The sequence below is a fragment of the Myodes glareolus genome, chromosome 15, assembly GCF_982192425.1.
Source record: "Myodes glareolus chromosome 15, mMyoGla1.1, whole genome shotgun sequence".
NCBI lineage: Eukaryota > Metazoa > Chordata > Mammalia > Rodentia > Cricetidae > Myodes > Myodes glareolus.
The window spans coordinates 12,039,341-12,065,309 of NC_142040.1; the positions used below are offsets into that span (position 1 = coordinate 12,039,341).

Below are 25,969 nucleotides of genomic sequence, written 5' to 3' on the forward strand. Positions count from 1 at the left end.
CTACAGGTTGGCCTGAATCACATCAAGCCTATCTCAGTTTCCACTGAATTCTGCCATCTGGGAATTGTATACGGAGTTTCCTGCAAGGTTTCTTCAATCAGTAAGAATTACTCTATGCTATGTATGTGAGCTGATTAGTAAATTTTTGTTTTATTTTACTTAAGTGTTTCACTGTTTTTCTTAATAATGTAAAATGGTTTCCTGTAACTAGAACAATCAGATTAATAATAGCAATTAATTCTTGTGTGTGAAGTCACTCAGTGAAATACTCTGTGAGTTCCATGTTTTCTGTTCTGACAAGGTTTAGGTATGAAGCAAAATGGAAAACTAGGAAGAGAGCCATTGTCTGTCACCACAGACAGACCTGAAGGCGAAAAGGAAAACAAAGAAGAGAAGTGTGTCTCATGTCGATGAGCCCTTTAGGCTGTGCGAAATAACAGGCAAGTGTTTCAGCAAAAGAGGCACCAACTTGGTAAGCCTGGGAGGTCATGGGAGTTCATCAGATCCCTGGATCTCAGAGGTGAATAGAATTTAAAGAGTCAGACAAACTTCTTAGGTGAACATCAATAGTTTGGCTATGGCCCATTGAGAACCTAAACTGTGTCACGGCTGACCTGGGTCGAAAGCTGTACCGGGAGACAATGTAAAAAGCAAAAGCTAATTGTACTAATCATTACCTCAACTGAATGAAGGGACACCAGAAAGAAAAGGAGATTTCGGTTTCCTTTTTCGGGGGAAAGAGCAAACAAAGTGGGTAACTTAGAGATAGAAATATTGCGTTGATTGTGGGAGCATCAGCTTGCATTGCTAGCATTGGCCTCACAGAGTAGTTGTGGTACGCTAAAGTCTTTGTTTCTACAGAATTCCCATCATACTTTGATTCAAATTATGAGGTAAACTTTCCACTTATGAGGGTTATTTCAGCCTTTGCACTATTAACCAACACACTTAGATCTTGTTAAGCTGAACACAGGAAAAATTGTAGATTTCACTTTTACTGTACTGGAATGTTCCTTGCATAGCTTTAGCAATGGCCACTTAAATGTCAACATTGTTAACAATGCTGTCTCTAAATGAGATACCTCCAGGAGAGCTCTTTTACTTGGAGGACCTTGCATGTTATAATGCTTCTTATATGTGAGTGTATTATTAATAAGAAGTCACTTGCAAAGTCCATGTGCTCCTAGCATAAGAAAGACATTTTTCAGCATTTTAATCGGTTGGTTTTTAAATTCAGTTTTAAAATTTTTATGAGTAGTTAGAAAGTCACCCTAAATATGAACACATCCAGAAAATAATTAGACGTTAGGTGATTAAAATATTTTTCACTGATCCTAGAACTAATTTTTAACAAAAATACATATTGAGATAACTATTTGTGTAAGAGCATTTAGGTGTTCTGAGTCACTGTCAATTTTTCAAGGGATTAAGATTGTTTCCTATTGATTCAAAGTGGAACTCTGGGTTTTGTCTGCCCTTCTGTTCCTGTGAACTTATTTATCTGCTCCCCATACCATCGCCACCACCACCACCACCACCACTGCCACCATCACCACCACAACCACTGCCACCGCCACCACAAACACCACCATCGCCACCACCACCACCATGACCACCACCACCACCACCACCATCACCACTACCACCACCGCCACCACCACCACCACAACCACTGCCACCGCCATCACCACCACCACCACTACCACCACCATCACCGCCCCCGCCATCATGTCTACTTTAGGAAACTGTGAATGGTGCTACAGTGCTGCTTATTAGAGGGACTGATGAGACAGAGCATGGGCTCCTCACTCCTTTCTGCACTGCACACATCTGTCAATTTTCTAGCTTCCATGGTCATATCTAGCAGCCTTCTTTAATCCTCTTAGTACCTCCGTGGGTGTTAATTCTTGGGTCATTGAGATAATTATCTTTCATCAGTCAGAGCGTTCTTCTTTCAAATGTCTATAAAGTAATATGTACATAAAGTACTGTTTTTTGCCACCAAACTAGGAAACAGTTGAAGATACATTTACTTGTGTTTTTTCAAATCCATGCGATCCTTTCAAATATAAAAAGTAAATTAATGTTTTGCCTACATGTATATAAGTGCACCATATGCGTGCAGTGCCTGTGGAGGCCAAAAGAAGGTGTTATATGTCTTGAAACTGAGTTTAGTTTTTTTCCACTTCAGCATGTTTTATTGTGTGGGGAATAGGACCAATCCTGTCTAGTGTTGCAGCCAGTGAGGGGCAGATCTCTGTGCAACCCTGTCCTCTAGTCAGTGAGAGGCAAGTCTCTGCATCCCTATATGTGGTAAGAGAAGTCATGGACATCAACAATGACCATGGATAGCTGCAACAGGGGTGTGGCCCCTGACAGCAGCCCAGGTCCGGAAATCCCCATGGGCTGGGTGGACAAGCAGGCCACTGACCCCAGCCCGTTCCTCACTGTTTTCTTCTTTTCAAATCCACCTCTCTACCCAGGATATGAACCATTTCATACTGTACCATATATTTGCTCACCATAATAAATCTCATCTCCCCATCACCTTGTGGGCTGTGTTTTCTCCTCCAGTCCGGTGCCAGAAAACCCCAAGACTGCACGTGGACCTTTGTCTCCCACTTAGTTTTACAGGCACTAGGCAGGTTCCAGTCTTCTCCTCCAGGCCTGGGATAAATAGCCCAGAACCTGTATGTGGTTCTTTGTCTGCCATTCAGTCTTATGGTCACTGGGCGGGAACAGACATTTTGAGTTGCCATGTAGATACAGAGAACCAAATCCAGGATCTCTGAATCAACAGGAAGTGCTCTTAACCACTGAGCCATCCCTCCAGTCTCCAAACAAAAGCTTTTAAATGTACAAGCCTCACTAGACATGGCAATTCATACTTGTCAGAGTAGCACTTGGGGACTGAAGGAGGAGTACAAAGCCGACAGCCAGTCTCACGAAGAAGCAAGCAATTCCAATGTCATCCACCACCTCCTGCTATAGGCATTACACACAAAAGGAATTCTCAGAGATCCTCACACAAACACGTGAGCCAAGTAGCAACAAACACAAGTTTTAGGAACTAAGTATTTATTTAGTAATCGTTAGTATCTGCTGATGCACATCCCTTCTCCATCACTGGTTAGCTTCATTTCATACTATGTAGCTAAAGCAGACTATTCCTTAGTTTAAAGTTTACATGTAGAAAGTTCAAGCTAGAATAATACTAAGCACAAAATACAAGATAATGCACCTATGTTTAGATAAAAATTAAAGATGTATATAGCCATATGCTATATATAGTTGTATTTGTAGTTAAGTAGATTGTTATAGACTATATAGCTAATATATGTATTTATAACTATAACTGTCAGGAAATCTGTTAATATCTAGTATATATGATTTTCTATATGCATATATTTGTCTTTATATTATAACCATTTGTAAGTTCATTTATATTATGTTTAATTTATTATTCCAATCTTCTCATTGTTCAGAAAAGTTATAATCTAAAGATTGATTAAGTATTTTTTTTAATATGAAGCTTAAGTTTTGCCTTAAGTTAAAACTGGAAAGAATTAAATTGAGAATCTTCATTGAACCCTCTTTATCAATTATGATCAAATTTGTTGCAAAATAGCACATGGATATTTTATTCTGTCACCATTCACATTGCCTTGAGAGTAGGTGTATGCTGAGTTGGTAAAGGAAGATTTTTAGGTAAGTGCTTACAATTAGCGAGTCATTTATCCATTGCTAAGATACAAAGCTCTTAACTGAGAACCTGTCTTTTCTGGAAGCAGCCAGGCAGGGGGATCTGGGCAGCAGTCAATTGGCAAAGACACACCTCTTATGTTAAACAGACTTGAAGCTCATGAGAAAATGAGCATAACTGAGTAACTTAAAAAATTATTTTTAGTGATGATGTTGTGAGATGTTTTCAAGTTAAAAACAATTTGCAAAGTTTGTGTCTGCATTTCAGATCCATGTCACATTTCTCATTCACTGTATTTATGTGGCCTCAGCAATAGAGAAACAAGGATGGATTGTCATATCAATTTATATTGGACAGCCACACCCCAGGTGCCAGGGCACAGTCAGTCTCCATTCAAACTGTAAGACTTTTTCCTAAAGTCCATGTTCCATCACTTGAGAGAAATGCTCCAAATTAAGTCGTCGACTTTCAGTCTTGCTTGAAGACCGCTGGGGAAATCTGAAATGGTAACCACCAAGTCTGCAACTCCCCCCCCCACAACACTCCAGATCACCACTCCGAGAATGACTATGGTTTCCGAGTTACTGTAAACTGCGCACAGTATCAGACATTAGGAAAGCTCTCCTGACTCATGTCCCTTCAGACACACTGTTTTCTGCCAGCTGAGACTAACCCCACTGCTTTTAACTTTCACACTTTAAAGATAAACAGTATACCAAAGACATAAATGAATGCAGTTCACTTCCCTGAATGTTGCCTTTTATATAAGGCAGGGAAAGATGTTCAGCCTCATGTTCTTACATATCCATATTCCTTACCGAAATCCTGCTGGTGACTTCCCTCTCCAACACAGTAGTGGGCTAAGTGGTAATTATTGCTTAGTTAAAAGGATGCTCATTAGACACATACAATTCACATCTGCTTTTGCTTTTCTCCCTTCCTTCCTTCCTTCCTTCCTTCCTTCCTTCCTTCCTTCCTTCCTTCCTTCCTTCCTTCCTTCCCTTCTTCTTCCCTTTTCTCTCAATGCTTCTATTTCTTTAGATTCTTTTCTTCTTGTAAGTGGGGAACATCTCTCCAGACTATTCCCACAGTGTCCTGTGTCAAACACATTACAAAAGTGTTAACACACTCAATAGAAATTATCCCCTTGAGAAATCCCTTTTCTTCTATAGTTGTCCCTGTTACATTAAATGCAAGATGTCTATGAGGTTAAAATATATTTAGCTACATTTCCACACAAAGTGATTTCAGGATGTTTCATTCAAATTCCATGGAGAACGCATATGGACAAAAGGTCATGAATACACTCTTGGAACAAGGAAGTTTTATTGAAAAGACTATCTGTATTCTTCTGAAGACCCTCATGAGTTATCGAGGGTGGTGCACCAACGTGGGAGCCAGGAGAGAAGTTCTGTGCCCTCTTTTCATGAATCCTGCCCTTCTTCATAATGGGACTTCTTGGTGACTCACAGCACTCATAGCTGAAGAGAACAGAAGTGTATGACTTTCACGTCATGGTCCAGATCATCCAAAGCATCAACTTGTATCACCCAAAGAGATGGCTGTAGGGACCTAGTCTATTCCCTCCATGCCTCTAAGAGACAGAGATTTTGCTGTTTCAAAACCAAATAAAATACAAATCAGACAGCTTGAGTGATATGTTCACTTGTTACATTTTCCAGGTTTACTGATAATCAAACCACTGGAAGCTCAGTTTGGTTGCAGTTACTCATGAGGAAACTCTACAAATGAAGTGAACAATTGAGACTGTTTCTAGAGAATTTGGACTCGATGCATGTTCCACGAGCTTGCTTTATCCTTTATCTTTATCATGCTTCACTTCCTACCATGTAACATATGTGAATTCCACCAGTATAGCATTTTTCTTACCACATATTCAAGAAATTAAAATCTTATTGAGTTCATTTATTTGAGACATAATTTACAATTACCCCTAAAATTTAATAACTTTCAGTAATAGCCTATGTGGAAAATGTTAGAGATAAATCCATTTCTAGGTAAAAGTAAAAATAATTCTTTATGCTTAAAATATGCAGAGGCACTTCATATGGTGGGCCCACCCTGATGAGTGTAGCTCTTACCCATCACCAAGGAAACTTCTGTTTGCAACAGATGGAGACCATTACAGCAAACCACGACCAATCAAAGTGCAGAGAACAGCTGATCCCCCGGTGCTTAGCCCCCACACATAAAGCTCAGGGGCTATTTCAGGAGGAGTAGAAAGACTGTAAAATCCAGAGGACCAGGAAGTTTTCTGTGAGACTGTGTCTCCTAGAAATTACAGGGAAGCTACACTCATGATATTTTAACAATATGGTTGCCCAAAATGGCATGGACAATTTCAACAGCAACAGAGTTGCTAACGTGGGAAGGGGATTCATATCTCAGGGATCCCGCCCATCGACAAAGAACTACAGGCAATGAGTGACTCATGATAGAAGAAGAATTATTTTTCTCCAGGGATAAGCCTATGCCAAGTGATAATCCCTGAAATTAAAATCACACACACACACACACACACACACACACACACACACACACACACACATCACTAAATTGAATCAGCAAACTAATTTATATATTTATGCATATATTATGTCAATAGTGATTGAAGAAAAGGAGGCCATGTATTTGAAGGGGATCCAGAGGGACTTGGGAAGGTAGGAGTGAAGAGAGTAAAGGGGGAGTGATATAATTATATTTTAATTAAAAATAAAAGTAAATAAAATAGACATATCTTTAAGTCCAGCTGTAAAGTTTTCTGAAATGATTTATTTGATAAATGCCCTGAGCCTCTGACACTTTGTACATCTGGTGGCAGCCTAAACTCTCCTTTGGCACCATGCTCTGCAAAAGGGCTGCATTTGCAGGTAACCTAGAAGTGTGTTTCTTAGGACACATGAGTACAGGTCGTACCTCTGGAGTGTATCATCTGTACCAAGATGTCACAAAATATCAAAAGCAAAGGCAACGCATGTCTCACGTAATTTCACTGACTGGTGATGACAGGTAACCCAAGACAGAGCACCGGTTTTTGAACACCATTTTCAGAATGGAACTGAGCAGCCTGGTATGGAGCTGAAGTGTCGCTCAAGCTTTGCCCACCCCCCCCCCCCCTTTCTATGTAGTGTGTGCTCGTTCAGAGAACAGAAGGACATTTCTTTGGCAGAAGATAGACATGGATGAGGAGAGCTGAAACTAGTTGTTTTGAAATCTCAAAGCATAATTCTTGAAAGGAAGCAATTCTTTTTCTTTGATTATTGTCATTACAGATAAATGTATAAATATACATAAATACAAGCTGCTGAACCCATTTTTGTTTTGCATGTGTATATATGGGTTCAGGGTTGGACACTTTGCATTGCACAACCAACCAATAAGGAACTCCTCTCCTTGAAAAAGGTAATTCTTACCTCAAAATTAGACAGTCACTACAAATTTCATCTATTTTTTGTGTTAAAAATCAAGTATTTCTCACTGTAACTCATTCTTAGTCCTGCAGCATTTAGGTTCTCCATTCTGTTATTTTATTATTTATTTATTAATTTATTTATTAAATAATGGAAACCTCAGCTATAAGTTGTCTGTCTTGAGACAAGTAATGCCACTACCTTAACAGAACCATTTGTCTGGAGTTTATTGTCTTTAGGTGGCACATTCTGTACAGATCCAGCATGTTCACTGTAACCGCGTGTGCACTGTATAGGCTTTGAGTTAGTAGCACTACACTCAGTTCTTAAAAGGGCAGCTTCCAAAGCAGTTGAAAATGGTACCTGAGAGGGAAATAATAAAGACAAGACCAAGAGAGGCAGGGAAAGCAAACTCACGGGTGTGCTCCCAGGCTCATGGTCAAGGTGCTGATTACACCAAGGATAAGAATTTAAAGGGAAAACAAAAAACAGTGATCCCAAGCTGAGCAAGACCTGATTGTTTTTACTCAGATAAAGGTGGGGGGGGGGCAAAAGTTATCCATTTAGTCTTTATAATGAATTAAGAAATACTTAAAAATAGCACGATCATGGTAATGTGGAATGAGAGGCATGCATTTTATTGTAAATTAACTTGTGGACTAGTTGCTAGTGTACTACTTTATATTAACTTTGATAAACTAATATACAGTCACTCTTTGATGAGTGTCCCACAAAGTGAAACATTAGTATTCAGCTACCATAGACTAGTCTTCACGTGGCCTATACAGCATATGTGTATGTCAATGGCAGGTTGAAATACATAGCCATCACTGGTTTCATTCATTATAGGCTCAACAATGTTGTTATAATGAGAAATGAGGGGAAGGTTTATTAGATTGTTTGTAGAACTTTCTGGTAGAAACATCTCTTGACTGATTTTAACGTAAAATTAATGACCAATTTTATTCATTATTCTTTACTGATATAATAATAGTTCCCAATGTTTTGGTGCTCAGAGAAAAGAGCTGAGGATTGTTTTTTAAAAAACAAGCTTTTCTGGTAAGATTATGTAAAAATTCATTCTCTGCTGATTAGACAATTAGGGAGTTGTAGACTCACTGATCTGATGTCATAGTTACCTTTGGAAGCCACAATATTTCAAGGTAGATTTCTGCATGACCAAGGTTGTGTATTCTAAAAGTCTAACTGGATTTTTATTCTCTCACAAACCCCCTCTGTATTTAATTTTGAGCAATTAGAAAGAAAGCTCTTATATGACCTACTTTTTAAAAATGGCAATCTTCAGTCTAACAATGAATTAAGTTACATTTCTCCATGTTTATTTATTTAATTTTGTGTGCTTTCTCATCAAAAAAGCAATTAAACCAAACATTGATAACAATTACACAGGATCAAACATGAACTCAAAAATGGTCATATGCAAAGCTCAGATAGAAGAAGTAGTCATAATAAAATACATTTAAGAAAACCTTGAACAATAAATCATTAGCTTTATTTAAAAGGAGCTTTAAATTTTGACGATAGAGGGAACATATTACAGTCTGAGAATATAAGCAAAATCGGTGAAAAAGGAATCAGTAGAGTTTCCTTTGATTTTTGGAATTTCAGTGAATGTATGATCATGAGTACATTCTTTTAAAAATATTTCTTTAAAGATAAGCAAATCATTTCCCCTATGCCGCTTCCTTTCTCCACGCCTATCCTCACCTTTGAAGTAATTTTTCTATATCAACAATAAGTGTATGTTTTAGTCATATATATTTAACAAACTCAGCCCTTCAAGATGTATTTATATCTGAGAAAACTGAATTGACTCTGGTTTGTTCTGACCCAATTTGACACTCCATTCAAGTGTCTCTTTTTAAGCTACACTATTTACTAAATGACAGCTCTGCTAATCTAAAGGAAAATATCTGTTCCTCAAATATTGTCTTTGCCAAGCTTTACAAAGATTTGATTGCACCACGTTAGGGAAACAGTGTCAGAATTGCCATCAAACTTTCTCCCACTGTAATAACGGAATACAAAAATGAACTTTGAGTGATGAAATGGCTCGGAAGCAAATTAATGCAATCAAGTCATTAGCAGCAACTCTGTCCATATCTGTTAAATATTTTCAAACTCCTCTAAAGAAACACACCCAGAAGGCAAACTAACAGTGAATGGAAAGAAAATGGCCAGCAGCATGCGTTGCTTGTTATTTGAATGGAAAGTAATTTATCGTGTCTGAAATAAAAGCTGTTTATTCTTGTGTTTCACTGTCTGCAACAATCTTTACCATTTATCTGTGAAAAAGTGAGAAACTGTACCGTTATTAGCATATGAATACTTGACACATCAAATTGGCTGTACAATAACAGAAGGGCATTTGCTATTGGTGTATGCAACAGACAAAGCAGCCATTTTGAAAAAAAAATTGAAATAGTGTGGGTTAGTTAACCCTTTCCTTCTCTTTTAGTTTTCTTGATTCTGACCAGAACAGTCTGGCAGTTAGCATCAGAATTTTTTTTTTTTTACAGCAAATAAAAGTAATCAGGGACCATTATGTTTGTGGCAATTATATTGATACATTCACTCTACTTGAAAAACAGAAGCGGGATGATAATAAAGGGGTTTGTGTGAGCGTGTGTACATGCATGTGCAGAATGGGGGAGTGCGCGAGTCTGGCAGTATGCAGAGGGTCCAGAAATGAAACAATGCAGGCGTACAGTTTTATTTCATGGCAACAACATAGTGTTCCTTGGGTCAGATGTGTGAAACTATTTCTCAAAGAAGCTGCATACATAATTGAAGTCCGCTGAAGGGCTCCCCGTTGAAGTTGCCAGGCTGCATTCATTTCAAAAGCACAGCCATTTGTTATCAAATTTAAATTAACTCTCTGTACGCTGAACTTGAATTTCAGAGCTCCGCTCTCTTACAGTGGTTAAAATAATTGAGAAAGTGAGAAGCATGTATCTGGAGAGTGGAAATGCCAGTGCCCACGAGGGACTGCAGTGGATCCCGGCTAGGCCTCTGTGCAGTAGCCTTTGGAGATTAAACTAAGAAAACCCTATTTGTAGTTACTAGTAACAACTCTGTATCTTGCCATGTACTTTCTGCACAGATCCAAATTTGCTGTTGAATCTTTTTGGCTTGGATCTGTACTTCAAGTAAATTTTCCCCTTCATGAGGGTAGTAACCTTATTTCTCATCTCTAATATACCAAATTGACTGTTCTTTTCTGGAAAATTTAGAGAAAGATGATTTAAAGTAGCACAAATCGTTTAAATCAATAATTGACTTCAGTTCTTGGCTGTTACATAATATTCTCCCAATTTATGTAGATTTATATACTATCTTAAGCAGAGTGTACATCAGCATATTTTTAAGGGGTAAACAATCAACCAATATATGTAAACTTAGTTGCTTTGAGATCTTCTCATGCCCACGTGAAGGAATAGTATGTGTGCCTGCTTTTATCCACAGATGCATTCTAGCACAACGACCCACAGCGGACAGCTCTGAACCTATAAAAACGTTTAACATTGTTCGCTTACTAGGAGTTAGTAAAATCCATTGTGGAACAGACTTTTATTTCTTCTAAACCTCATGCATAGAGCTGCAGCCCAGTCTGCATATGCCTTTCCTATTTTCTCTGTTTCAAAACACAAAGCTATAGGTTTGAATCACCATCTCTTCATCATTGTAATACACTGATTTCCTATTAGCAAGTGAACCTATCTTCAATGTAATGAAATAACTTTTCTCTGGAATGCATAACAAAATTGGCTTTGAAGGCAACAAAAAGAAGGGGAAAAAGACAAAACAAAGCAAAACAACAGGAAAAAATGAAATCCTGAAGCACTGTTAAAAGCTGGGACATGAACAGTGATCTTCCAAATAGTCACAGAAAGATGTACATAGAAGACAGAAGATAATGCTCTGGTGTCGGAAGATTCAACACAGATGGAGTACTACTTACACCACAAAAAGGAACTATTCACCTACAGCAGCATTTAATAACAATATAACAATTGTTGCACAGTATGACAGTAAGAAAAGACAGAAATTATAGCTGTAAGTTTCTCCAGAATTGTTCGAAACGTGTAAAGGGCACCTGCATGTTTAGTTTTCTTTTCTTCTGACAATATGCTTTATCTGAAACCCACAAACTATTTGCTTAAGTTTCTCTGCAGCCATCAACACTACAGATTAATGTGTTCTACAAAGCATTTTTGCTTCCTTTCTGGTGGAAGGAATGTATCCTACTTGTGTATCCATAACAACACTGCAACATGCCAGAGCAGGAGAACTTTCTCTATTAGTTTTGTAACTGTAATATGAAATTAAGACTAAGAGGTTAAACATGAAATATGAGCTTCCTTTCAAAAGATAAAATATAAAGCCTCTGGGAACATATGAGAGTTGCTTGTAGTTGTACATTTCAGCTATTTTGAAGCTTTATCTAAATCTGTAAACTGAATATAAATAGCTAAGAATAGTGTAAAAAGGAGCACAGATGAAACTTAGCAAATTCTCGCATATTTTTGTATTATAATGACTCATCAACCATACCAGTTTTATATTAGATAACTATATCATATCCTTTATTTTTAAAGGAATTACCTTATTTTTCTTTAATAAAGTCCTTTTAAAATAAAACTTAGAGATTCTTTGTTATTAATCTTTGTGCATTAACACTTAGAAGACATTCATGACCAATAATTCATCTGGTTGACGATATTTTATTTAAACATTTGAATTAATGTACAGAGCCAAATTTTTTGAACAATGTAGAAAAATTCCCTTTTTAATTGGTAATTTTTTATTATTCTGAAGAATATTTTGAAGTTTGTAAATATTTAAACAGATCTGAGAATTGTATAAAAAGTTGTGATTTTTTCCCTTTAATGGATAGCATTATTTGTCTACTCTAGCAAGAAAATACTGCATTTGTGGTTCTACACTGAAATTTTCAAAATGTGCCAAGATTCCCTGAATCTGAAATTAGCATTTGAACTCAAATGGTTTGTCTCATTAGATAAATTTGTCATTTATCATATGAATAAGCTTCAGGATGACTAGAAATCCAAACATCTCAAAGACTTGGTTCATCTATTTTGTACTTGGATTTTCTTGATGAGCAATGTCACTGAAAACATCTGTGAGTAGGGAAACTACTATGACACGACTGGAAATTTTCTCATCAACATTGACTGCAGAGTAAATGAGCACACTTGAAAAGTACAATGGAAAGTAATCCTCGCCTCCTTTCTCCTCTTCTCTATTGCTCCCACCTTTTCACTTTCTCAGTTTCTGATCCCGCTAGCATCTCCACTCTGCGTCTTGTGAGTTAAGCCAATCAACTCACACGCAGTACGCTGTGGTGAAACTGTGGCACACATATGGTCATGGACCGCTTTGGTAAACAGATGTATTTGCGGGCATTGGACAGCATGCCGGGAATGAGCGATTCCATTTTGGGGAAGGAGGTGGGAAGTGCTTAACCACCTACAGATGTTTTGCAGCAACGCTGAAGAACAGCAGTCAGAGCTGCAAAATGTGTAATTTGGACATTTTCCAGGTTTCCTTTTTTTAATAAGAAAAAAGTTAACAGCTTTCCTATTCATCTCTTTTGAGAAAATTTACAGTCGTTTCCCAGTCCGGCCCCATTCTGAAGGAAGGACAAAGGACTGAACCTGAAGCCGTCCATCTGCTCCGTAACAGTAATGTTATAATGGGTGCTGTCTATTTTATGCCATTGCTCATGTGTGCCCAGGGGACTGGAACTATTTAATTCACTGATTTCACAGCTCTGTTGTGTGTCACAAAAGGTTAAAAAAAATCCAACACACTTTTTAGCACCCTGTTTACAAGGACTCCCTGTAAATCTAAGAGAAGTAACAGATTCCCACCCTGCCCCCCACGCCAGTCCCTCTAGCTAATTTGGTGCATTCAGATAACAGGTAATAGACGGAAACTTGCACCATTGACTTGTTCTGTGCAAATAGTGGATATTTTAAATCTGCTGTGAATGTTACTTTCAAAGGCCACAGATTCCAAAAGTAGATTTGAAAAGAAAGATGTTTGCCTTTAAGATTTTCGGATTAGACAACTCTGTTTTCCCAGAAGTCCAAGAATTAACGCCATAGATTAGAAGCGAGTTAATGAAAACTGTAGAGGAAGACTGACGACTTCAGTTCCTCTCCAGTGGGCAGGGGACTGAGCAGTCCCACACAGCTGCTGCGTGCTGGGGTTTTGCCAAGGCCCTAATGAAGCCTGTTCACTCCAGGGCATTTTACTGGATAGATATTGGTGGCCAAGAAATATACACTTGGGGGCAACTCTGAGGTCTTCTCAGGGACACTGATGTAGGATGTTTAAACTGCCATTGTTGTTTGCCTCCAGTGAGCAAATGGAAACATGAAGTTGATGGAATTTCTCTGTTCCCCACCAAAAAGGGTTCTCAATGGAAGTGTTTCAACTTACAAGGTCCTTCCTGAGACCCGTGATGACGATACACTTCTAAAATATTTTGGAGAGCCAAAACACTAACTATCGACGTATAACTGTCCCTTTCATTTTGATACCGCTAATCAAATTCAACTTCAACTAAGATACTTTCACATACTCACTTGAAAATGAGCTTATGGGTGAACAGGCCTAAAATTAATGAGGAGATTCTCGTTTTTAAAAGAAATAGCTGTTTTTCTTCACAAGATAGAAAGATGTGAATGTTGTAAGAATCTTTGAAGACATCAATTAGAACTCAAGGGGTGCCATTCTGCTCACTCCTAGCTTTTTCTCTGGAATCTACTGTGTAATCATCACTGATTCTAAGTGAGGCTAGGAGCAGATCAAGAGATGTGCTCTTTTCCAAATTGAATTTGGGGAAAAGCATGGATTAAATTCCCTTCTTTGAACTATTACTATCATCTATTATGTAGCAAAGATCCGTTCCAATATATTATCACGTCTGAAAATAATTTAATTCACATTTTCCACAACTTTTAGAATTTTTGTTTTCTCTAAACTTATCTTCAATATAAAACAAATGATATCAAGGATATCAAGAACCCTAGAATGATTTCTAGTTGGTCTTAATGAAAGCGCGGAGTCAGAATTCAAGGGGCGAAGACTGAAGGTGAAATTCAGGGGCGGCTGGCACAGAAAGGAGAAAAGCAGCAGGCAGGACCATTTCTATTGTATTGATTTTCAGTAGACGTGCAACCCAGACTGGTTGCAACAGAAAGGCAAATACAAAATACTTCTTGACCAGAGATTCTTTAAAGAATTGGCATTGTAGCTGTTCTGAGTTTAGGTCTTAGAATCTTAGAGTCAACAGGCAAAATGCTTATTTTAAATATAAAACAATTTATCAGCTGTTTCAGTCAGATAAGCCTCACTTTAGAATTCATTTATTGAAAAAATTGATTATGGCATTTCTGCTAAAATTTAAAGGCTTTCTTTCAATATGTTGACTTCTTAAAAATCCTAAACTAAAGGGTGGGTCCTGCTCAGTGATAAAATGCTCCTCTACCATATCCAAGTCCCATGGGTTCATTCCCTATAGGTACAACACATCAAATCAGACAGACATAATGCAGAGATAAGTCAGGCTTCTAGAAACTGAAGTTTAGGGAACCAACAAGAAATCTTGGATTGGGTGTAATCCCATCTCTTGACAGATGACGACAGAAGGACTAGGGACTGTCTATTTAAAACAAGAAAGGAAAGGAAGGAGGGAGGGAAGGAAGAAAGGAAAAATCTAAAGAAAGAAGTAAGTTTCAAACTAATTTAGCTCAAATGTTTAGATATGAGGTAAACTAACAGGAAACTCCTAATCTCTTATTTTTAAAATGTAAAGTTTTTTATGGGAATTCTACGTGGAAGACATGTTGTTTGAGTAAATACTTTTTGTAACTGATGCTCAGGAAAATCGACAGTTTGTGTTGTCAACCCAACTTCTGATGCTAGGCTGAAAAAAAATTTAGGTGTCTAGTCAGCAGAATGTGACAGCAAAAGTAGCATTTCACAGATCTTTGTCATTCATGAAGAAAAAGATCCAATTGGAAAAATTTATGAATTCTCTTACCCCAATAAAAGGCCTTCGGATGTAACTATTACTATTATCTTTCTGATATTATACTGAAAATGAAACTCATTCACCAATTCTCTGAAGGCAATTTCTCTTTACCTCAAATAAATCTTTCTTATAGGCCATATAAACAGAAATGAACTGGTTTGTAATGTTTCCATTTGTTTTCCTACAGAATAAACTCATTATAGTCAGTCCATTAGAAAATGATATTAAAGGATTTAATTGCCTGTGCATATTAAATATGCTTAAATTTAGAAAAATAAACATTTTGAATAAATATTCTGAAATAATAGAAATGTTGGTGAGAGCTCACTGATAATTTTTAAGGTAACGTGCACTCCAACACAAGTCTGTATGGAACCTTCTAAGAAGTGTGAGGAGCCCAGAACCAGAGTCAAAGCTAAATAAGGGCAAAACTCAATTTTAGAGAGCATATGTGGCATTGCTAATAGATTTTCAATGGCAATTTAGTTTATTTAGACAGTTTCTTTGGATGAAGTGTTGCTTTATGGTAATAAGGATGGATTTACCACAATTGACATGCTTGGTGTCTTCTGGGCAGCATTTATCCCAAGGGAGCAAATGTGTTGACCTTGTGTCCTTACCCTTTCAGGGTAACAAGTTTCAAAGCTGTCTAATTGACAGCTGCTTATCATGAAAGTTAGCAGGACATGAGGACTTAAGTTCAAAATTTCACACTAGTTAGGAGCAAATGCAAAACTAGTGGTCAAGTAAACTCAGGCGAGTCTCTAAATCCTACAGGTGTTTGGAAAGTCATCGTGCCCCTGGCTCAGCTTCCCCAGATTCGAGCATTTAGGCAGCAGCAAGAATCAAACTGAAACAATTTGAAAGTAAGGCAAGTTCTTGATGCAAACCCTGTGTTGATTCTTATACAGCATCTATACAGATTTGTCTAATAATTCTATGGCAATGGAACACACTTGTGAGAATAAAATCTGTCTGGTTAGAAAACTAAAGTCAGGTACAAGTCGTGTAAGGTTTGATTTGTTGGGTTTTTTTTTCCCAAAACAATTCTTCACTTTGAGCAGGAAAATGAGTGATTATTTCAATTCTAATTTTCTCTCTATGTGTGTGGTTTTTTTTCAGTTTTTATATAAATAAAATAGCTAAGTAGAAAACCTTCTGAAGTTCAATGAACCACTTTCATCACTTCTAACATGTCCAATTCAACAGGCAGAAGTTTCTAAGACATAAGGATGCTGGGTCCAGAAGTCATCAGTGCTCCTTCGAGTTACTTATTGCTGAGTGGTTTCCTACGCTCTTACCATGAATTTGCTGTATTTCGCATCTCCCGGTGGGTACACTCTAAGACACATAAAATACTGGTAATGTTGTACTGATTTGGTTGGTGTGGGTTCCTTGGGCTCTGTCCCCTCCATGACAGCAGCAATGTAGCCACAGGGCCTCTGTCAAGATGGTGCCAAGATGGTACCAAATCGTACCTCCTAAACTTTCTCAAACAGACATACCAAAGAAGGACCATGAGACTACAGGGACACATTTCTTACTTCAGCCTTCACAATAGGCAATGTTCACATTACATCTTTACATAGCTCCATGTAGGCACTCTTCAAGGTTATTGGCTTTACTCTGAATTCAGTGGAAATGCATTGACGGGTGGTTATTACATTTGCCTTTTGAGAAGAACATTGGGATGTCCCTTTAGAGGATACACAGAAAGGTGCGGGTGGAAGATGCAGAAAGCTTGATTTGAACTGTGAGCAGTGACGTGTGTGTGGAAAGGCAAGAGTTTACAGTGACACAATGACACGCTTTCAGTACTGTGAGGAGCTACAGCTGTGTGTGACCTAATTCAGAAACAACGTCCAGCCTGCATTTGAGATCACTGTGATTGTGAGCCCAGTGCAAAAGGACCCATGGAGGTCCTAAAACTGGCTGGGTTAGTCTTCTGGAAGCAGATGAGCCTCTGTATGTATGCCAGAGAAGCTTTTTCAAATTTCCGTGGAGCCAGTACTCAGAGAATGACTGAGATAGCAACTTCTGTTTGCATTTTTTTTTTTAAAAAAAATAGGCCTTGTGGATTCTTGGACTAATATAATTTTTTTTTCTCATTTATAAATAGGGGCAGATGACCTTCAAGGACTTTTTATGTCTTCTGGCTTGTAATTTTATCATCTGTCCTTGCTTTTTGGGCAAGTAGGATCCTGGCCATAGTGGAGAATCCAGGGCCCATACTTATTTACTAAAATATCAGAAAACTCCCACGAAAGAACTTGAAATCACCGAGAAGCAGAAAGAGAGGCTTTTCCCCTCATTCTTTTATGACTTCTCCGCGAAAGGTGAGTTAAAGTCTTTAGAAAAAGACACAGTTTTGCTCATGATGCTCACTCTTTCCCAGCACTTCTGTCGCATTCCTTTTTCAAGATTTCTGACTTCCTCACTGGGATGTAGAATTTATTTCCTTCCCCCCCCTTCTTCCAAGGACATATTATTTGAATGCTTTTTGCTAAAAGATAAAACTTCTGCTACAAGTAGTGGAAAACCACAGAAAGATCATCTTCCAGATTGAGTAGTTTCTGAACAAAGAAGGCCTTTTATGTGACTTTTCATAGATCAGCGTAGACAGTTTAGTAGCTATGACTACACGCCCACCTATGTATGCAGGTCCAGAGTCATTGCTCCCAAGGAAACCTTCCAGCAACACACAAAATGGTCTCCTTAGGGTCAAACCTCAGGAACATGTGCTTTCTCTTTTTTCCCACCACTCTGATTTTTGGTGATAGTCACATGTGAAATTCTACATGGGAAGACCTATTTCTATTAGTCTGTATATCACCATGAGACTGTGATCTACTGGTAAGTTTCCAACATCTCTCTCCTTCAGCAGCTATGTGATGTCTCCCTGACTCTTCCTGCTCTCTATATATCTCTGTTTGGATTTCCCACCTGGTTTTATTCTCCTTTATCCAATAGTCAGTAAAAGCAATACATATACAAGAAGGACTTCACACATCATCTTTCTTTTTTCTGTCTAATTAGAAAGGAAGGTTTTAACTTTAACACAGTAAAATTATATATACAAAACAGTTATCAAGAAAGAATTATAATTACAATATTTAGTTCATTTATATTTGGCAAATTAAGGAAAATATTCTATCATCTATTCTATCTTTGTGAGTTTAAAGTTTGTATCTAATTTATCCTTTATTATAATTAAGGGCAACTATAACTATAACTGTGTGTCTTTAAATCTTCAAAAACCTGAGAAGGGAAATAATATTACTTAAGTAAACAGGAAGTACATTGTAAGCAACTTCCAAAGTTCTAGAATTGACAGAGACATTTTGTTGCCTGCACAGTCACCCAAATTTCTTCTGTAACATTAGGGCATTCATCTTAAGCCTACAGGCCCATAGTATCTGGCACCCAACTGTCTGGGACTACCCCGTGTGGCCTGGAGTCAGGAGGAACATAGCAGTGAGGATGCCTGCAACTCAGCACTTCCCACTTGGGCATGCAGCAGGATCAGTTCTGTTATGTATGTACAGGTAGCGGAGCATGGCAGATTCCTGCTGCCATACATGAAGACAATTCCCGGCTGATCAGCATGCTGCATGGCAGATTTAGTTTTTACTCATACTAAAAGGGTTTATGTGCTACACAGTGCTTTCCAGAGTTGAGATGGTGAGCAAGGCTTCCACCCAGCAGTCCCAGAGATGGTGGTAAATATACCTCTTCCAGATTGAAATGCCAAGAGAGGTAGAGCCAGCATCCAGGGCTGCAGCAACAACACTGCTTACCATTTTAAAATGTTCCCTATAAGAAAAGGATTTCAGATGCACAATAGGACAGATTCAGACATAAAAGATCTCGAAACACAGTGTTTTTAAAAAATGTATGTGTGTTGTAAGGGAGAGGGCCTGCTTGTTTGTCCTGGCTGCCTAGCTAGCTTACACCCGAAATTATCACACAAAAACTGTATTAATTAAAACACTGCTTGGCCATTAGCTCTAACTTTTTATTGGCTAACTCTTACATATTAGTTTAACCCATCTCCATTAATTTGTGTATCGCCATGTGGCAGTGGCTTACCAGAGATTCTAATTGACATCTATCTCCAGCAGAGGATCCATAGCTTCTCTGACTCTGCTTTATTCCTCCCAGCATTCAGTTCTGTCTTCTCCCTCCGCCTACTTAAGTTCTGCCCTGTCAACTAGGCCAAGGCAGTTTCTTTATTCATTAACCAATGAAAGCAACGTACAAACAGGAGCTCCTACACCATTTCCCCCTTTCTGTTTAAACAAAAAGAAAGGCTTTAACTTTAACATAGTAAAATTACATATAACAAAACAGTTATCAAGCAAGAATTACAGTTACAGTATTTGTATCTACTTTATCTCTTATCATAACTAAAAAACTATATTATTACTATCTATTCTTCAATTCCATCAAAGACCTCAGAAGGATGTAATATTACCTAAGTAAACACGAAGTACATTGTAAACAACGTCCAAAACTCTAGAATTGACAGAGACATCTTGCTGCCTGGACAGTCACCCAAAGTTCTTCTATACCATTGGGGCATCCATCTTCAGCTTACAGGCTCATAGTATCCAGCAGACTTTTCCATGAATCAGGGAATTTTAAAGACCGTTTAGACACTTTCTTCTGTGTCCTGCAGAATGTCTCACAGACTCTTGAAGCAGGAACCCCAAAGGACCATCTCACCTTTCAGCAAGTTCAGCAGCCATCTCTCTGTGGGTACTGCATATCCAGTGAAGCAGTCCAGGCAAGAGCCGTTTCTTGACTAAATGGATAACCAACCCCAAAAGGAGTTTCTTTGATGCCCATCTTCCTCTTGGAGTAGCTGGTGCTGCCAGAACCAGAGGTGTCTCACTGTCATGAAATGTCCTAAATTCTTAAACATTTTAAATTCTGAAAGTCTCTGGAAGATTTGAAGAATACCTATTTAACTGGTTAGCCATTTGGGCAAGGAACTGCTCGTGCCTGGACTGTTTGATGGTATGGTATGTGAACTGGACATAGAGTACCCACAAAAAAGTGGCTTTGCAAAAGATGCAATAGTTCTTCAGGGTTCCTACTCCACAGAAGAAACTGCCAGACATTCTGCAGGATATGGAAGAAAGTGACTGATAAACTGTCAATATAGGCAAAACAATCTTTCAAATTTCCTGCTTCATGGAAATGTCTGCAGGTATTGTGGGCCTGTAGGCTGAATTTAGGTGCCCCAATGTTACAGAAGAAATTTGAATGACTGTCCAGGCAACATATGTCTCTGTCAATTCTAGAACTTTGAAAGTTGCTTACAATGTACATACTTTACTTAGATTAAAAACTGAAAGCTCAAGGCTCAATGGGGACAAGTACTGGCTGCCAAGCTTTATAAACTGGATTCGACCCTCAGGATCCATGTGGTGGAATGAGAGAATACAGGACACCAGTAAGGTGTCCTCTCAACCGAGAAGCACCAAGGTATACCCTGACCTGTGAACACACACACACACACACACACACACACACACACACACACAAGTAAATAAATATGTGATGATTACCAAAAAAAAAACAGTCTAGAGTCAGGAAAAATAAGCACATAGCTGCAGGAAGGACAGAAGGAAAGGAGATGAAGAGGGAGAAATGAAGGAGGGAAGAAGGAGGAGAGAAGAGAAGAGAAAGAGAGGGAGAGAGAGAGAGAGTAATATTAACTTGGGAAAAGTTGACAATCACTAGAATGGAAAAAATTGAGATATTAAAATAGACATCCTGAAGACAGACTCAGCCATTCTGACTGATTAGGTGAGGGAGATAAAAGGAATGGTTCTGCTCTAATTAGATGGTGGTGATCTGATTTGGTATGATAAAGAGCAAAGAAGCAGACCCACGTTTAGGGGAAGGCGAGTTACATTTGAACACTGAATTCTATACATCAGAGGGACATGAGAAGAACCCAGTAGGCAGTTGGATATGAGAATGACATATGGGTCAAACAGATCTTAGCTAAAAGTACAAAATTATGAATTAGCATATTGGTGGTTTGTCGAGAAGATTATAACATTGTATAGAACAAGGGAAAGCGTCTTATCTTGTGAACCAGCTTAAATAGTGTGGAAACTTTTTTGGTTTGCACCCAAGGGCATATTCTTGGAATTAGTGCACAAATTTCATATTCTCAGCAACTCTTATGGAATCAAAAAATTGAGAAGCTACTGATAAAATGAGAAAAAAGGAGACATCTGATGCAAGATAGTGAAGCATATAAATTATAAAAAAATGATCTTAAAGGGATACTGAGCAAGAATGATCAAATATATGCAAGTAAATCTAAAATCATATGCCACGGGATGGCATGATGATGTGTAAAAGGTATGGTTGTTGTACTGATGGCAAATAATGACAAAAGATCAAGTAAGGATGTAGGCTTGCCTTTGGGAGGTTACTGTGAGTATGGCAAGAGCAATTAAATATATCATAAATTTGTAAGTTGAGAAATAAGAAGTGAAAGATAAAATCCCAGTCAAATTTACCATGACCAAATTCTGGTCTTTAGTTTATCAATAACTTCGTGTTTAAAAAAATGGATAAATCAGAGACTAGAGAGATGGCTTTGCTGGTGAAATGCTAGGTATGCAAGCCTAAGGACCTCAGTTCAAATCCCCATCTTCCTTGTGAAAAGCTGGACTTGATGACATGCACCTGTAATCCCAGTCAGTTCTATGGAGACAGACAAGAGAATCCCTGGAGTTCATACCTGTACCCACATAAATACATGCCTACATATACACACCACACACCAAAGCAAGGGAGGAGAAAGGAGAGAGAAAATATATTTTCAGTGTTTCTTATACCCTTACTTATTTCATCATCCTCAGAAACTTTATTTCCCCTTATTTTTTAGTGAGCTTTTTTAGCTCTCTAATAAACAAATGTTATATGGAAGACCTCCACAGGGAAAGGTTTTCATCTTATACAGAAGCCAAAGCAGGGGAATTCACGGGGCCCTCCCTCATGAGAAACTTTCAAATTCAATCTTCACAGCTGAGTTGACTCTTAAGAGTGCTGAACTAAGTTTAGTCATATTGAGAGACCATATTAGTTGGAGAACAACACAATACTACAGTTTCAAAGAGTTTGAACCTTCTAGCCCAAAGCTAGGGCTATGTTGAAAACACATCCAACTTTTTTTTTGTAATTATTCACTAATAGCTCAAGAAAAGAATCCTGGTAGATCATAAGATTGATGGATTTTTTTCCCTGAAATAAGATCTCACTGTGTAGCTCAAATTGATGGTGAACTCAATATCTTCCTGCCTGTCAATTATTGCTTATAAAGTTCTTTAGTTGAAGGAATGAAAAATATAATGCCTTCTCTTTGAAAAAAGTCTGTGAGGCAGAACCCAAACCATTCCAGCCCTCTGTGTACACATAGCTCATGTTGCCGTTGGTGTTCCTACTCTTTCGCATGCCCATTTCACACGGTTGTCCCCAGTGACTATCAAGAGTAGAATTGTATTTTTTTGCCTTTTCAGTAACTGCAACTTTAAATTGTATTAAGTGAACAAATTTTAACTATTTACCCAACTATCTTTTAATCCAACTATCTTTTAATCTCATTTTGAATTTTCATTTGTGCAACAATAGTTGAAACTATCTGTTGTCTTATAATTAAAGATAACTATTTTTTTCATAATACACTTGAAACATTATTAATAAGATGATGGAAAAGAGAATGTCACAACTCATTTGAAATGCACAGTGTAAATAAATAGCAGTTAAATCATAGGCATTAAATGTTGTACATATGTCTAGTAATAACATGAGTGCTTTCCATAGAATCTGAAACATTGACAAAAGAATTAGTATGTCATTAGATTTTTTTTAAAAATAGAAGCAAACTTTTATTTCCATGTTTCTCTAACTGAGCTGGTTGCTTTGAGTTGATTAGTCAGAGACCTTGACTGGGGCTGCAGTAACAACAGAAGCAATGGTGGTAGCAGCCACAGGGGCAGCAGCTACAAACACAGAAGGATCAGCCAAGAAGACCTTGACCTTTTCAGAAAGTGAGAAGGTGTACTCAAGCTCCACAGGCAAAGCCAGGACCCGCTTGGACCCATTGGTGATAGAGTGTGGCATTAAGACAACAGTCAGGAAAACAATCTGCAGATGAACTCCCGTAACATTTAGGACATCCTCTAGGAAGCAAGAATGCCGAGTCTACACTGTGATGTCAAACTCTTCTGGGTTGTGAATGCTGCCATTGTCAAACACCCAGTGGAGTAGGGGGAGATGTTCAGCATGTTCAGCAGTGTGGCTTCACTGGCTCCTATTTTGTCTCCAGTTTTATCAACGGCACATCACTCAGAATTAATGGCATTTCTGGAGATTTTAATGATGACACCTAAAGCCTGGAAGAAAGAAGTCTACTCAGGCCTCAGATCTATGTTCTGGGCCGGCACAATGACTTAACCCAGGGTGATGGCAACAGCATGGGCTGCAGCCAACACCTTATTGGCCAGCAGCATGTCTCTAATCTCAGTAAGGTCCTCTTCAATGAACACAAAGTCCACATTTCCCTAAATATGATGCAACAGTTTATCCCAAGTTGGGTTGTTTTCCAGATGGGTTGTTCTTGTCCATCAGTACCACAGCCTTCCCTCACAAAGATATGTGGATCTGCTGTATCTGCTTGGAGCCTACATTGTCTGCTCACGTGATGAAGTGTTTTGGCGAATCATCAGAAGTTGGATGATCTTAAGGAAGTAGATGGACTTCCATGTTGCCCTGTCTTTCATAGACATCACAGTGGTACATTAAGAATTACCACCCAGGGTTTAAAGACATTGTCTCTCTAATGAGATACCAGATGAGAAAGAGGGTTATCAGGATTTTTTAAGGCTAAAACAGCCTAAAATCTATTAACAGTTACATACATTAAAAACAAAAAAGAGAACCATGAATTTGTAAAAGCGGTTCTACTGATAGAAGACTACACAGCTTCAAAGCTTGTCATTGGATGGTTCAAGAGTGATTGGAAAGAGTAAAGCAAGGGTAAAAACCAAGATGGATGTCTGCTACAGTAGACATGCATTTTATGGCTCTTTAGTGGACTTTACCAGTAAAGAATTTTTGTTATATTGAAACAGAGCACAACAAACAACCTTGAAGAACTAGAAAAGAAACAGTACATGCACACACCGCTGGAAGAGTCACTGGATCTGAAATATATTTGGGCATCTCTACCTATATTCATGACATAATGGTATAGAGAATCTTTAAAACTACTTTGTTCAAATTATAATTAATAATAATTTATTTGATAGATGAGACCTTATTTCCATATCCAAAAAAAATTTAATATGGAAATATTCTTTGGGTTATTATCAAAAACAAAAGTTACATAATGTATACCTCACAATCTTACCAGAGTTTTAAAATATGGACTTTAGCATGTAGTGTCACCCAAAGGTATACATATATGTAAGACTGAAGACACTGACTAAAACATGTTGTCATCTATGTACTTAATATGCAGTCATTAGCCATTGGATCCCAGGCCCTGATGTCATTCTTCTATGAAAATAAAAGAAGTAATTTTATATACAAAATGTAATTTTATATCTATAGAAAACCTATTTGGTATTTATAAACCTATTTATAAGTATTTGTGTGCTTACTATAATTCAGAGTTAACTTTCCTATCTGTGATAATCTTCTTGAAAACTTCTCAGGAATAAGCTTACTTTGTCAGGCAGTGGTGGCAGACACCTTTAATCACATTACTTGGAAAGCAGAGGCAGGTGGATCTCTGAGTTTGAGACCAGACTGGTTTACAAAGCAAGTACCAGGACAGCCAGGGCTACCCAGAGAAACTAAAAATAAATAAATAAATAAATCAAATAATCCCCCCCAAAAAATAATAAACTTGCTTATAGAACTTTTGAGCCTTGGGTGATATGCTGAGAGGTGAGTATTTGCAGTTATTCTCAACAGGTTTTTCTAATGGCAATTCAACTCTTAAGTAAAAATCAGAATGAACTGGAAAGGATGGTGCACACTTTTATTTAATCCCAGCACTTCAGAGATGGAGCCAGGTAAATCTCTGCCAGTTCAAGACCAGCTTGGTCTACAGAGAGAGTTCCAAAAGGTTAAGCCAAGAGGTGGTAGGTCTGAGGCCAGATTACATAGGGAGTCCCTGTCCCAAAAATCAATAAATAAACAAACAACAGTAAAACAGAGAAATCTGAGGATGAGGAGAAGGTTCCTTTCCCCACAGTCATGTAAAGCACTCAACATGAAGTTTCTATCCTTACAATACACGTGTTTGGAAAGGACCACTTTACATACATGGCTTTCTGTGTACAGTTTCACTTTCAAAACACAATGTTGAGGATCCATTTAGAGTTCTTCCCACACATGAAAGAAAAACCAAGAGATTATAATGAATGCTACTTTTAAAATGGAAAATTTGAATGTCTTATTTTATATGATTTCATGTGCTTTTAATATTTAAATATGGAGCTGTGACCTTCAGTCTCAAAGCTCACCTGCCTAATTGAGATCTCTGCCGAAGTGTAATAAATATTTCGTTACTATCCAAAATTCGGTGATGGTCTCTATTGTACTAGTCAGTTTTCTTGCCCTGTGACAACTATGTAAGACAAACCAACTTATAAATTGAAAAAGTTTATTCTTGACTGATGTTTTCTAAGGCTTCCATCTACTTTCAATTAATTC

The 25,969-nt window shown here is 38.0% G+C and overlaps 1 pseudogene; it reads right to left on the reverse strand.

Annotated features, from left to right (window-relative positions):
- Positions 1–23,176: 23,176 nt before the first annotated feature.
- On the reverse strand, positions 23,177–24,033 carry LOC125414057 (large ribosomal subunit protein uL10 pseudogene; annotated as a pseudogene).
- Between the last annotated feature and the right edge of the window lie 1,936 nt (positions 24,034–25,969).